General features: G+C 35.4%; 1 long non-coding RNA gene across 1 annotated transcript; it reads right to left on the bottom strand.

Annotated features, from left to right (window-relative positions):
• Positions 1-9,428: 9,428 nt before the first annotated feature.
• LOC131611601 (uncharacterized) lies at positions 9,429-12,016 on the bottom strand. The gene is made up of 3 exons (XR_009287042.1): positions 11,690-12,016; positions 10,528-10,615; positions 9,429-9,848 (listed from the first exon to the last, which is right to left on the bottom strand). It is a non-coding gene; the product is annotated as an uncharacterized LOC131611601 (long non-coding RNA).
• Between the last annotated feature and the right edge of the window lie 328 nt (positions 12,017-12,344).

The following is a 12,344-nucleotide window of genomic DNA, read 5'->3' as shown; positions in this document are numbered from 1 at the left end:
GTCGTTGCTTTAGCGTCACAAATATGACTTCAACCGTTCTAAAGTTTATTTCACCTTTCCTACTAATTCACTTCTCACTAAAATCCATCGGCACTCAAATCATCTTTATTACCGAACATCTCATCAACTTATTCGTCAACAACATGTTCCACTCAACTTCGTTTCAAACAATCACGGTAGTAACCATTCCTATTCAACAAGCTTCACGCCTTCTTAACCAACTTTGAAATATCTCTTTATAGGACCACTATACTGTATTTATAACTCTTCCATAAGTTAGAACATAACCTCTCCTCTTCGTAGGTTCAAACGGCACGTTAATCCGACACTCGGAACTCAAGATATGAATTTTTCCAACGTCATCCGAAATGCAACATCGACATCATGCAGCGACACTCTATACGATATCTCCAAAACTCTTCAAATGATATATTCAATTCTTCAAATTACTTCTCAACAAACCTTCTAATTATTCCTTCAATCCGTTCAACGCTGACACTGACATCCCGTGCAGTACCAATAAACAAGTCTAGTTCTAAGAACAAGCGTAACCACAGCTTCACCTCTTTCCAACATCACCGTGTCACAATTAAATATGTTACCGCTGCTGCAACCATTTTTAAAACAAATTTCATCTTGTTAGCTTTCCGACGCTTCAAACGGAGCTCAAATCGGATGTCCAGAACTCCAGTTATGAATTTTCGAAGTTCTGCAGTTATTCAGCAATTTCCCTGCGTTTTGCTTACGAAAATCTCACTCCAAAACTCATTCTCTTCAACTTGATCACATTCCAAACAGCTCCTTATCATATCTCTTCACTTCCAAACATTCTTATAACTTGAGCAACATATCCCATCACCGAAGTGCGATTTCTGAAACATTACGACAACAATCCTCTTTGCAACTTGCAGCTGAACCTCTTCCGAGACGCAAGGCTACTCAACTGACAACTTTGCAGCCCCTCAGCAGAGATAATACATTTCAACTTCCTAATTTCCTCTCCTACAAATAATCATCAATTACCCCTAATCATATTCCTTCAAGATGTTCTAACTTAATTACCACTCAAATCTTAATTTCAAGTCACCTTCGATTCGGAAAACAATAACTCCAACAATGCTTGCACTGTTGCCAACAACAGCCTACTGAATCAATCATTTTAAAACTGAAACATAACCGAAAAGCGAAGCTTCTCCCCCACATGTTTCAAACCAACTTCCGCAACAAACAACCAAGTACCGACAGTGATTCACTCACATGTCGCGTACCAAGGGATGATATGCCGACAGTATTCAACTGTCGTGCAACTCAACTGACCCTACAATTGGCCGGACGGACCGACCTGCTCTGATATCACTATTGTAACACCCTTCTAAACCCAGCGGAAATTAATAAAACAATTCAGAGTAAAACATGAAATCAAGGGTGCCACAATTCAATTTAAAACAATTTATCATAAATCAATTGTCATGCTTCACTTAGGAACGAATCATCAATTTAACAAATCATGTTTTTACACAACAGAATACTCGTCATACGGATAAGCATAACATCATCTATGCAATATCCCACAAAATTAATACAATAACAACACAATAGAGTAACATCGTAGACTCTAAACTAGCGTTCCCCAGTGTTACAATATCAGAGCATGACACCGAAGCTATACTTAAACAAACTGGCCTATGAGCTATCCTCACCAAAGCCAAAAGCCGCTACTCGCCAATCTGAAAATGTCAACAGTGAGGGTGAGTCTCATTCAAATTAACAAATGTTATTGAATCATAAATAATAACACATCATAGTTACATCATTCACCCAATTGTTTCATAAACAGACATTCAGACAAGTTTCATCATCACAAAACAATCAACCAACACAACATCAATATTTATAACACTGGAATACATCCAATCATGTTATAAAAGTCATGCATATGAATGCAACTGACACTATGCATGTGGTACCAACCTCATCAAATGGGAATAACCCATGACCGATCCAACATCATCAAGATACGGCCCTGCCAGCACAGATTCCACACAATGGGAATCATGCCCTTTACTGATCCAACACATCATCATGGATACAGCATCATCAATGAATATGAATGAATGCAAACATACATGAACATACTTATACCATCGTCAAGTCTAATGAGTAACATCATCAAATACTCATTTCATCATCATCATCATCATCATCATCAAAGTATGTTTATATACATTAGCATCATTCAAATACAATCAATCATCATCATCATCATCATTATTAAAGAACGTACATGTGTCCACATCAATCATCATCATTAATAATAAAGAACATACATATATCCACATCATTCCAAACAAAGCAATCATCATCATACAATTCTCAACAAATCATCACATCATAATGATTTTCAAAACGACATCTTATATTGTCACATCTCATCATATATGTCAACAATACATCATCCATCCAACAAACAAGATATTCACATCATCATGAAACTATCTCATAAGCTTCATCATACCAACAAACAAATCATCACATAATATTGTCTTAAACATAGCTTATGTCGTTACACCTCATCATATATGTCCACAACACAACATTCATCAAAACAAGCAAATGATGATAAAATAAATTCAAGACGCTGCTCATTTCATTATTATAACACAAAGAATATTTCATAAGCTTCATCCTGCTCGAAACGGCACTTAAAACATGCCAACGGTTCGAAAGTTATGCATCTTTAAACTTTTTAAAATATTCCAAACACTAACAGCACGCGGCGCCAACATAGTTCGCGGCGCGAACTGAACGTCTCAAAAATCCTTGGCTCTCTGCCAAGCAGTTCGCGGCGCAACAAATGCACGCGGCGCGAAACGAGAAAACAAGTACGCCTTCGCGGCGCCAACACTGGGACGCGGCGCAACACATGCACGCGGTGCGAAACGAGAAAACAAGTACGCCTTCGCGGCGCCAACACTGGGTCGCGGCGCGACCTGATCAGATCAGAGATTCCCATCGCAATTGACTGCATACGAACCTGAATCCCAAGTTCTTCAACTTCGACCAAATCGATTCAAGTTGATCAACCATCACAAAACAACCACACAACATATATCATACACACATATAACATATATTATGCATCATCAAACATCATACAACACCAAATTCATGGAATTCATCAAAATAGATAATTACCAACAAACATCCCCAAAATCCCAACTCTATCATACGACTCAATTGACATGAAATAATATATCTATATCAGTCCTATTATCCATAACCCGATAATAGATGTTAATCGGAAGAGTCCCCCCTTACCTTAGCCAAGAATCTGAACTTTTCCTCTTCTTCTCCATCAAACCCGTAAGCCTCTTTTCTTCACTTTCGGCAAGAATTCCCAATCTTCAAACCCGCTTATCTCCCTCATCGAGAACCTCCCTAACACGAATTAATATATCAAATCGAAGGAAATTTCGTGTAGAATCCGAATCTTTGAGAATTACCTGATTTGGAGTTACGAGCAAAGAGTTATGACCCATTTTGTGAAGGCTGCCAAAGAGTTGCGAAAATAGCTTTTGCCCATGAGTTCTTCTTCTCTCCCTCTTAGGTTTACCTCCTCTATTTCTCAATTTCCTCTTATTTTTTTGTTTTATGAAAACATGACATAATATAGTAATGGGCTTCTTCACATTAACACCCCCACATTACTAACTTCACCAATGGCCCAACACTACATTTTATTATTTCTTCCCACATAATTCCAATAAAATGCTAATTCAAATTAATTAATTTAAAACTTAATTAAATTAATTAAATAAGAAATTTTGGGATGTTACAGGTGCCAAACAAAGAGAACATGAAACCAGAATCCAGACAAAGCTAGATTTTTTCAACAAAAGACACTTGAAAAACAAAAATCGATAAAAACTAACAAGAACATGTATAAAGGAGGCCAAAACCATTCACGCTGTTATTGGTTGAGAAGGTACAAGTGTTCCTCACAGTCCTTCCAAAAAAACTATTTCAAATCCAAAATAATACTCATGTCTTCCACGTCTTTTTAAATCACTAAAGAATTCGAGAAAATGATATCATTTTTAGATTTTCAAATTGACCAGACCATAACATGCCAAATCATCAACAACTCCCTCTAATCCTATGTCCTCCACTTAAAAAAATAAACATATTAAATAAATATATGAAAAAGAGTCAAGACATCCCTCGTAAAAATAGCACACCAGCTCAATGGGCGAATGCTATTACTACTGCTTTAAATATACAATCTATATATACATAACATTTCTAAAGTTTAAATTTATATTTTTTTTGGTACAAAAGAGGGTCTAAGCTCAAAGAGAAAAGAAACTACAACTTAACATAGAAGAAACTACTATTCCCAATTGAATCTGCAGTTAAGTACGACTCAAGAAATGCCGAAACTTCATCATATAGGGTGAAATTTTTTTCAATGCAACCACGCGTAGCAAGCATATCTGCATAACCATTTGTGTGCCTGGAAGCATGCGATACAAACACTATCTCGTGCTCATCAATAATATCTATGATTTGTCGAAGAGTGACACAATCAATTATTCCAATCACTTCATCTTCTATTGCTTTGGCCACTATAACATCTCTAAAATATAAGATATTTTTAACTCTTAGCTTATCATTTTATCTATAATTGTTTATGATAATGACTATTTTTTATAAAATGATTTTAATAATTTTATATATAAGAATTATAAATTTCATTTTATCTATTTTAAAAATTGGTATAAATATTTCAAAGAATTAAATAGTAAAATGGTGAGATTAATAATTTAAAAAAGAAATTTTAGAAAAATAATATACACTACTCTTATATTTAGTATTATTAACTAAACTAACAAACTATTTTTATTTATTTTTGTTAAATATTAACATCTCTATTTAAAATGCATCCGATGGATAAACCGAGTATTAGGAAAGATATAATGAGTATGTTAGTACAGCATTTTCTACATTATTTGAGTAATCTAACATTTTAAAAGGTTTTAAAAATTTAATGATTTTTTGACGCAATTAAAATCTAATTATCATATAATTAAAAAAAACTTTAGTACGTCTCTATCACTTTTAAATTACTTGATCAATTTGGTTAATTTGAATAATATTTTTTAAGTGGTTACGAGACTGGATTAGTTTAAAATTGTATTTTTTTTGTTATTTATAATATTATATATATTTTTAATGTTATTGATGATACATATATATATATATATATATAATTTTTTTTCAGTTTTTGTGTTTATTTATTAAGTCTCGACTTTACCATTTGTACAAGGCTTCTAAACATTTTGAGACGGCTCTAGGAAGCGATCTCACAAGCCACGAAGAGATGAGTAGATGATTCAACAAACCGAGAACAAAAAGGACATGAGTAAGTTCATGAGGTAAGTTGGATTTCCATCTTAAGTAAGTTATCCCTGGTAGGAACGCGATCCCTTAACACCTGCCAAGAGAAAACTATAATTTTAGAGGGGGGTCATCTAACCCAAGTAGAAGAAAGAACTAAGTCAGCAGAAGGAAACTGGTGGTTGTAACGCCCGTAAATGTGTTTTTCTGATTAATTGTGATGTTTGATGTATTTTTATTAAATTTTCCCGTTTTTGAGTCGTGTCAGTCGGTAATAGTTCGGTATAGTAGATTATAATTTAATCGATGATTTTTACGTTTTTGGTAGTAGAAACGTATATAATGTGCTACTTTGCGTTTTGGGGGTTTTCGGAGCAATTAAGTTTAGACCGTAAAGTAGATATTTTAGTTAGATATTTTTATGAGTGAATAGGAAGTAGGGGGAAAGAAAAGAGATAAGAGAGAAAACCAGAAAAAGAAGAAAAGAAAGAATAGAGAGAAAAGTGAGAAGAGAAAGAGGAGAAAATAAAGAGAAAGAGAAGAAGAGATTTTGTGAGAAGATCAAACCCAAGCTAGAATCAAGATTAACCAAGGTAAGGGGGTGAATCTAATTTATCTTGGATGTATGATCCTTATAGTTTTGTTCTTAATCTTGTTTATTTCTATGCTTTGGCCAACAATGGTAGATTATGAGTTTTGTGAGTTTTGAAGTTATGAACATGATTTTGTGGTGTGTATGAGTAGTATGATGATAGATATCATCATTGATCATGTTTGTTTTCTATTTCTCCATGTTTTCTTGCTTATGAAGGAATTATTAGGTTATTGATATTTAGTGAATAAACCATGAATCATTGGTTGTTAGCATGAATATATGGCATGTATGGATTGTGTAGGAGGTGTAGGGAAGCTTATATGAGGTTTTGAGATGATTGGTTGGGCTTTGGCAGGTCTGTTGCAGAACTGGTTTTTCTAGGTTTGCGCAGTTCCGCTAAGCGGAGGTTCTTTTGCAGAACAGTTTTTGTGAGGGTCCGCTAAGAGGAGCTTCTGCATTTTTGTCTATTAATTTTTGTCTGGGTCCGGTGAGCGGAGCTTAAGCGAACGGTGTAAAACTTAGTTTTTCCAATCTTCGTTTTGTTGTATCTTTTGAACCGTAGGTCGTTTCTTTGCGTCGTTTGAAGTGTTATGGAAATCATTGAGTATGCTTTATGATAAAGAAGAGTGTGTTGGTGGTTGTATGAGTTTTCATAAATGTATTTTGTGAAATAATATTTACTAATCAGGTGTGTTTTGACGGTAAATGTGTGATGTGTGATTATGAAAGCTTGAGTGGTATTTATGATATATTCGTGTGGATTAATATAACCGGTGTGATGTGGATATGTGACCAAGTTATATTATTGTTGTTGTTGTTATGTAATCGAGTCGTTTGTGTGCACAGCATAACATTTCATTACGTTAATAGCGGAATGCTGTTAGCAGGTGGCCCGTGTGGCATTGGTTACCAGTAGGGCTTAATGCTCGGTAACTGTACATTAGCCTGAGTGGCAAGAGGTCATCAATGGGGGCTAAATGCTCGATGACGGTTTGTCGTAGCTTACTGCTCGACGACGGTGTACTTTCCTGAGTGAAATGAAGTCCCAGTATAATGCTTGGCAAGGTGTATTTGTCATGATAACAAGGAGGAGTTTACTCCGGATTTGGGTACCACATGCATATGCATAGTCGAGTCTCATTCATCATCATCTGTCTTTACCATTATGTTCTCACTCATTTATCGCATTGTTCATACATTGATTGTGGTCGACTTAGTGGATTACTTTGTTGTATGATTCTTGATGATACTTGTTGGCATTACTATATTTATCATGCTTTTTCATTATAAATTATATTCTCACCCTTCTGCTTTAATGTTACCTACTCGTGGGTAATGTGCAGGTGATCCGCAATTGTAGGTGCTCTTTTAGTAGTCGTCCGTTTTAGAGTCGTCCGCTCGTGATACGTAACACCTAGGGGGATTGAACACTTATTTTATAGATGATGCTTTTAGGATCTTTTTGATGTATAAATGATCCTTTGGATGTATTCATATTATGTATTTTGGATACCTTCTGATGCGTTGTATTTTGGAGGAATACTGTGGATATTCTGTTTACCGATATATATATATATATATATATATATATATATATATATATATATATATATATATGAATACTGTCAAGTGTTTATGAGAATCTTTCCTCTTTGATTATTTGTGCTACGCATCTTTTGCGAGTATGTCATTTTTGGTAATGTGGTTCCTTAAGTGTACTACCCTAATTGTTTATATGAATTTAATTTTTATACTCTGATATTTGTACCTAAATGCTTGGGTAGAATTGGGGTGTTACATTAGTGGTATCAGAGCGGGTCGGTCTTGTCCGACCAAGTGTCGTGTTGTTTGGTCTAACCTTTCTTGTGTTGTTCTTTGGGCTTACTTCTCTTGGTGTTATTGTGAAGATTAGAGATGGTTGGACGTAATGGCGCCGCTATTGCTGCTGCATTGCAAGCTATGGCTGAAGCTATGCATACAGATGAGAATGCGAGGTCTCGGAATTTAGCAACTTTCCAGAGGGAGAATCCTCCTGTGTTTAAAGGAACGCATGACCCCGAGGGAGCCTTGACTTGGATGAAAGAGATGGAGAGGATCTTTCGTGTGATGGATTGCACGCAAGAGCAGAAAGTCAAGTATGGCACTCATTAGTTAGATGTGGAAGCTGGTGATTAGTGGCTGGAGGCTTTGACAAGGTTAGAAGCAACAGGTGAAGAGATTTCCTGGACGGTGTTCAAGAGGGAGTTTTTGAGGAAGTATTATCCGGAGGATGTCCGTGGAAAGAAAGAGACTGAGTTTCTGGCGTTGGTTCAAGGCAACATGTCTGTGTCTGAATATGCGGCAAAGTTTAATGAACTTGTGAAATTCTACCCGCACTTTGTTGGTGAGGGAGCAGAATTTTCTAAGTGAATTAAGTTCTAGAATGGGTTGCGTTCTGATTTCAAGAAGGCGGTAGGGTATCAGAAGATTCGGGTATTTCCAGATTTGGTGGACAACTGTAGGATTTATGATGAGGATAACAATGCTCATCATAAGGTGATTAATGAAAAGAGGAACAAGGGTCCACAGAATCGTGGGAAGCCGTATGACGGAGGGAAGGGTAAGCAAAAGATGAGTTATGAACAAAGGTTTGGTGGGGGAGATGCTCCTGCTAAGATTGTATGTTTTAAGTGTGGTAAGTCAGGTCACAAAAGTGATGTCTACAATAGTGACGCGAGGAAATGTTTCAAGTGTGGAAGAGTAGGACATATATCATCCGACTGTGCGTCCAAGGGAGTGGTGTGTTTTAATTGTGGTGAAGAGGGACACATGAGCGATCAATGTCCGAAGAAGAAGGTTCAAGTTGGTGGGAAGGTGTTTGCGTTGGCTGGAACTCAGACGGATAAGGGTGATCGACTGATCAGAGGTACTTGTTTTATTAATGGCATTTCTTTAATTGCTATCATTGATACGGGTGCTTCGCATTGTTTTATAGTCGCCGATTGTGTAAAAAGATTAGGTCTTGTTCTGTCTGATTTGGGTGGTGAGATGGTTATCGATTTACCAGCAATGGGGTCGGTGACTACTTCTTTAGTTTGTGAGAACTGTCCGGTATCAATCTTTAGTAAGAACTTTACTGTTGATTTGATTTGTTTGCCGATGAACGAGTTAGACGTGGTTCGGGGAATGGATTGGTTGATGAATAATCGTGTCCACATTGATTGTTATCATAAGTTGGTGAGATTTCCATTTCTTGAGAAGGATGCGGAATTTGGTGTCTTATCTACTAAGGAGTTGAATCGACTGTTGGAAGATGGGGCGCAGTTGTTTGGCGTGTTTGCATCGTTGACTGTGGAGGGTCAAGCTGCAGTTGGGGATTTTCCAGTAGTGCGAGAATTTCCTGAAGACTTTTCTAATGTGCCGCCGAAGAGAGAGGTGGAGTTTTCCATAGATCTAGTTCCTGGTACGAGGCATGTGTAACACCCCGATTTTTAACAGCGCGAGTGTATTTTTTTTTTAAAATTAATGCCTTACAAAATATGGACCACTATCCTTTTAGGAATAATAAAAATGATAAAACAGAGTACGAGCTTTTCGGTCTAAGTCTTTTCCATAAATAGGCCCAGCGCAATGCCCAAGGTCATAAAATATTTGACCACTTGAATATAATTGCGTACAGAGTACTTGACAACAAGTAAAGGTCAAAACCACACACACAAATTAAGCATTCAGCTTTAACAACAAACTTCCCAAACAAACACAGACAACATTCTAAAACAAAACCCTAAGCTGATCTTGAACTCCTAGCCAATGACATTCACATCTTGCAAGTCTTCACGACACCAGGATACCTTAACTATCCCCAATTGCTAACAGCCTGGGTGGTCGTTAGCCACAACAGAATAATAGTAGAGGGTCACAATCTAAAAATAGCATACATGAAAGAATACACACATGCAAGTAAAACATGATATACAACAGTCACAATATTTATTTCAACAAATAAAGTAATGCACAAATATCCAAATGCAGACTCTACATGGGTGTGATCCCCCTAACCGGGTTCCTCACATGCATGAATTCCGGAATTTAACCTCTCCGCAGAGAGTCGTGGCCTCTTTCCACTAAAAAGGTTCTGCCTCACTAAAAGTGATCCCAACAGACACCGAGGTACTGCCTCACTAGAAGTGATCTCAACAGAAACCAACTCAATAAAATCCCGCAGGATTAGGTGGGCTCGTCCTCTAGAGTCCTCACCCGGTGCAGTCCTCTCGACATACACGCAACTATGATATGCATGAGCACATATATGCAAATGCATCATAATATTTCTCAATAGTCAATTCATATATTCAACAAGTCATATGAACTTACATAATCTTCACATGTGTAATCATAACCACAAGTCAATTCATATATTTTCAACAAATCATATGAAAACACATTCTCAAGTTTAGCATCACAGCAGAAACACACATCCCCAACCGGGCACACAATCATTCATACCAGCACATATGCATTCAATCATATATAATATCGTTAGAAAGTGCCCTTACCTTTGCAAGCTTCCCACACGTTCAACTTACATTACGCGAGCACAATCCGTCTCTCGACGATGTCTCCTATTCGATTCATACTTTCAACCTTTTAAAATACACCACTTGTTTAAATTAATACAACCCAACTACATCCATAATGCAGGATTTATCTTGACCATTTACCTAATCAATTAAGTTTGAGTTTTATTACCGATTTAACAACCTAAACATTTTATGTTAAATATATCTTTTAACATAGAAGATGATTTTGTTAAAGAAATAATAATATATTAATGCCGAAGTTCATCACTCACTAGTTTAAAATAATATTATGATATTTTCATAAACATGTATTATTTTCTTTTGACAGAACTTGCAAATATAACTACTATGCATACTAGTATGGCAAGATGTTTTTCATTAACAAAATATTAAATCCACATTTGATATAAGTGCTTAATTCAATTATTAAAAATTAAATAATAGTTTTAAATATAAAGTAGATGTTAAATGAATACATCATATCCTATGTTAATTATTAAAAGTAGTTAATTAGGAATAGAATTTAAACCGTACGTTAATGCTTATGACTATAAACCTCGGCAAAGTCGGTTTTGGATAGGAATTTGCCAAATCTCTTTATATTAAAAAGGTTTTCTATCTAAAGAAAACAAATTTGAGGATAGGGAGAATTTTGGGTTTTAATTGCAGTGGAGGATTAAAATCATATTTTCTATTCAAAATGACACTCTACTAAATAGAATTAGACTGTACGACTTCAATCTTTGATTTTAAATAAATACTTACATTGATTTATCTTATAAATACCAAATAACCATTTCAAGATTAATTCAAACCTTTCAAATTCATTGAATATCATATCTTATCTTCCAACATAAAAGCTTTCCAAAACCAACAATTTTCTACTAATATAAAAAAATACTCCAACTTGAAAGTTTACAAAACATCACTTTTCTATTCAAACTAATGTGAAGAACACAGCCGTTAAAAACACAAGTTAAATCTCACTTCCAACTCTAGGGAGGATATGTGAAAACTATTTCATACTACAAGATTAATTCGGTTCAAATTCATAAACTAGCTTTCAAAATTATTTCAAATAAACCGAATCCAAAATCCAATTTAAATATACCGGTATTTCAAGAATGTGAGGTCTTACCATTACAAAAAGATTTCATGACAGTCTCAGGTAATTTCGGCACTTTGGTGATGATTTCCGGTACGGTGGTCGCCGGTAGAAAGTGTTCCGATCATAAAATAAATTTGACACAAAGAAAGAGGGGAAAGAGAGGATAATAGTGGTGATGTTGGTTTTTTCTGTTTTGAGTATGTGGTGGTCGGAAATGGTGCAAAGGAAAGGACCGGCGGTGTTAAGTTTGAAGACAAAGGAGGAGCTGTTTCTATTTTACAGAGGGAGAAGCGTGAAAGAGGAAAATTAATTGATTCATTCACATAGTCCACAACCATGTATATATAACCACAATAATAATAATTATTACTTAATATTATATCATTAATTTAATAAAATAATAATATATTAAAAAATATCTAGATATTATCATAAAATAATAATATATTTCAAAAATATCTAGATATTTGTATGATGTCCAACTTACTAACTCGTTCAGTCTCTTCGTTCATTCTCAGATGAGTTGTAATTTGCTCACAAACAACTTTTACGGAAACATCAAAATTCCATCAAAATCTTTAAATTAAAACAAAACATAATTTTCGAATAAATTGTAATTCCGAACAAATTTTTGATCATTAGCTTAAAAAAAATATATTGAGATTAAATTATCATTCTAGGTGAT

This window comes from Vicia villosa, linkage group LG6 (assembly GCF_029867415.1).
Source record: "Vicia villosa cultivar HV-30 ecotype Madison, WI linkage group LG6, Vvil1.0, whole genome shotgun sequence".
NCBI classification, from domain to species: domain Eukaryota; kingdom Viridiplantae; phylum Streptophyta; class Magnoliopsida; order Fabales; family Fabaceae; genus Vicia; species Vicia villosa.
Note: the sequence above shows the minus strand (reverse complement) of the source record. Positions and strands in the feature narration are given on the sequence as shown.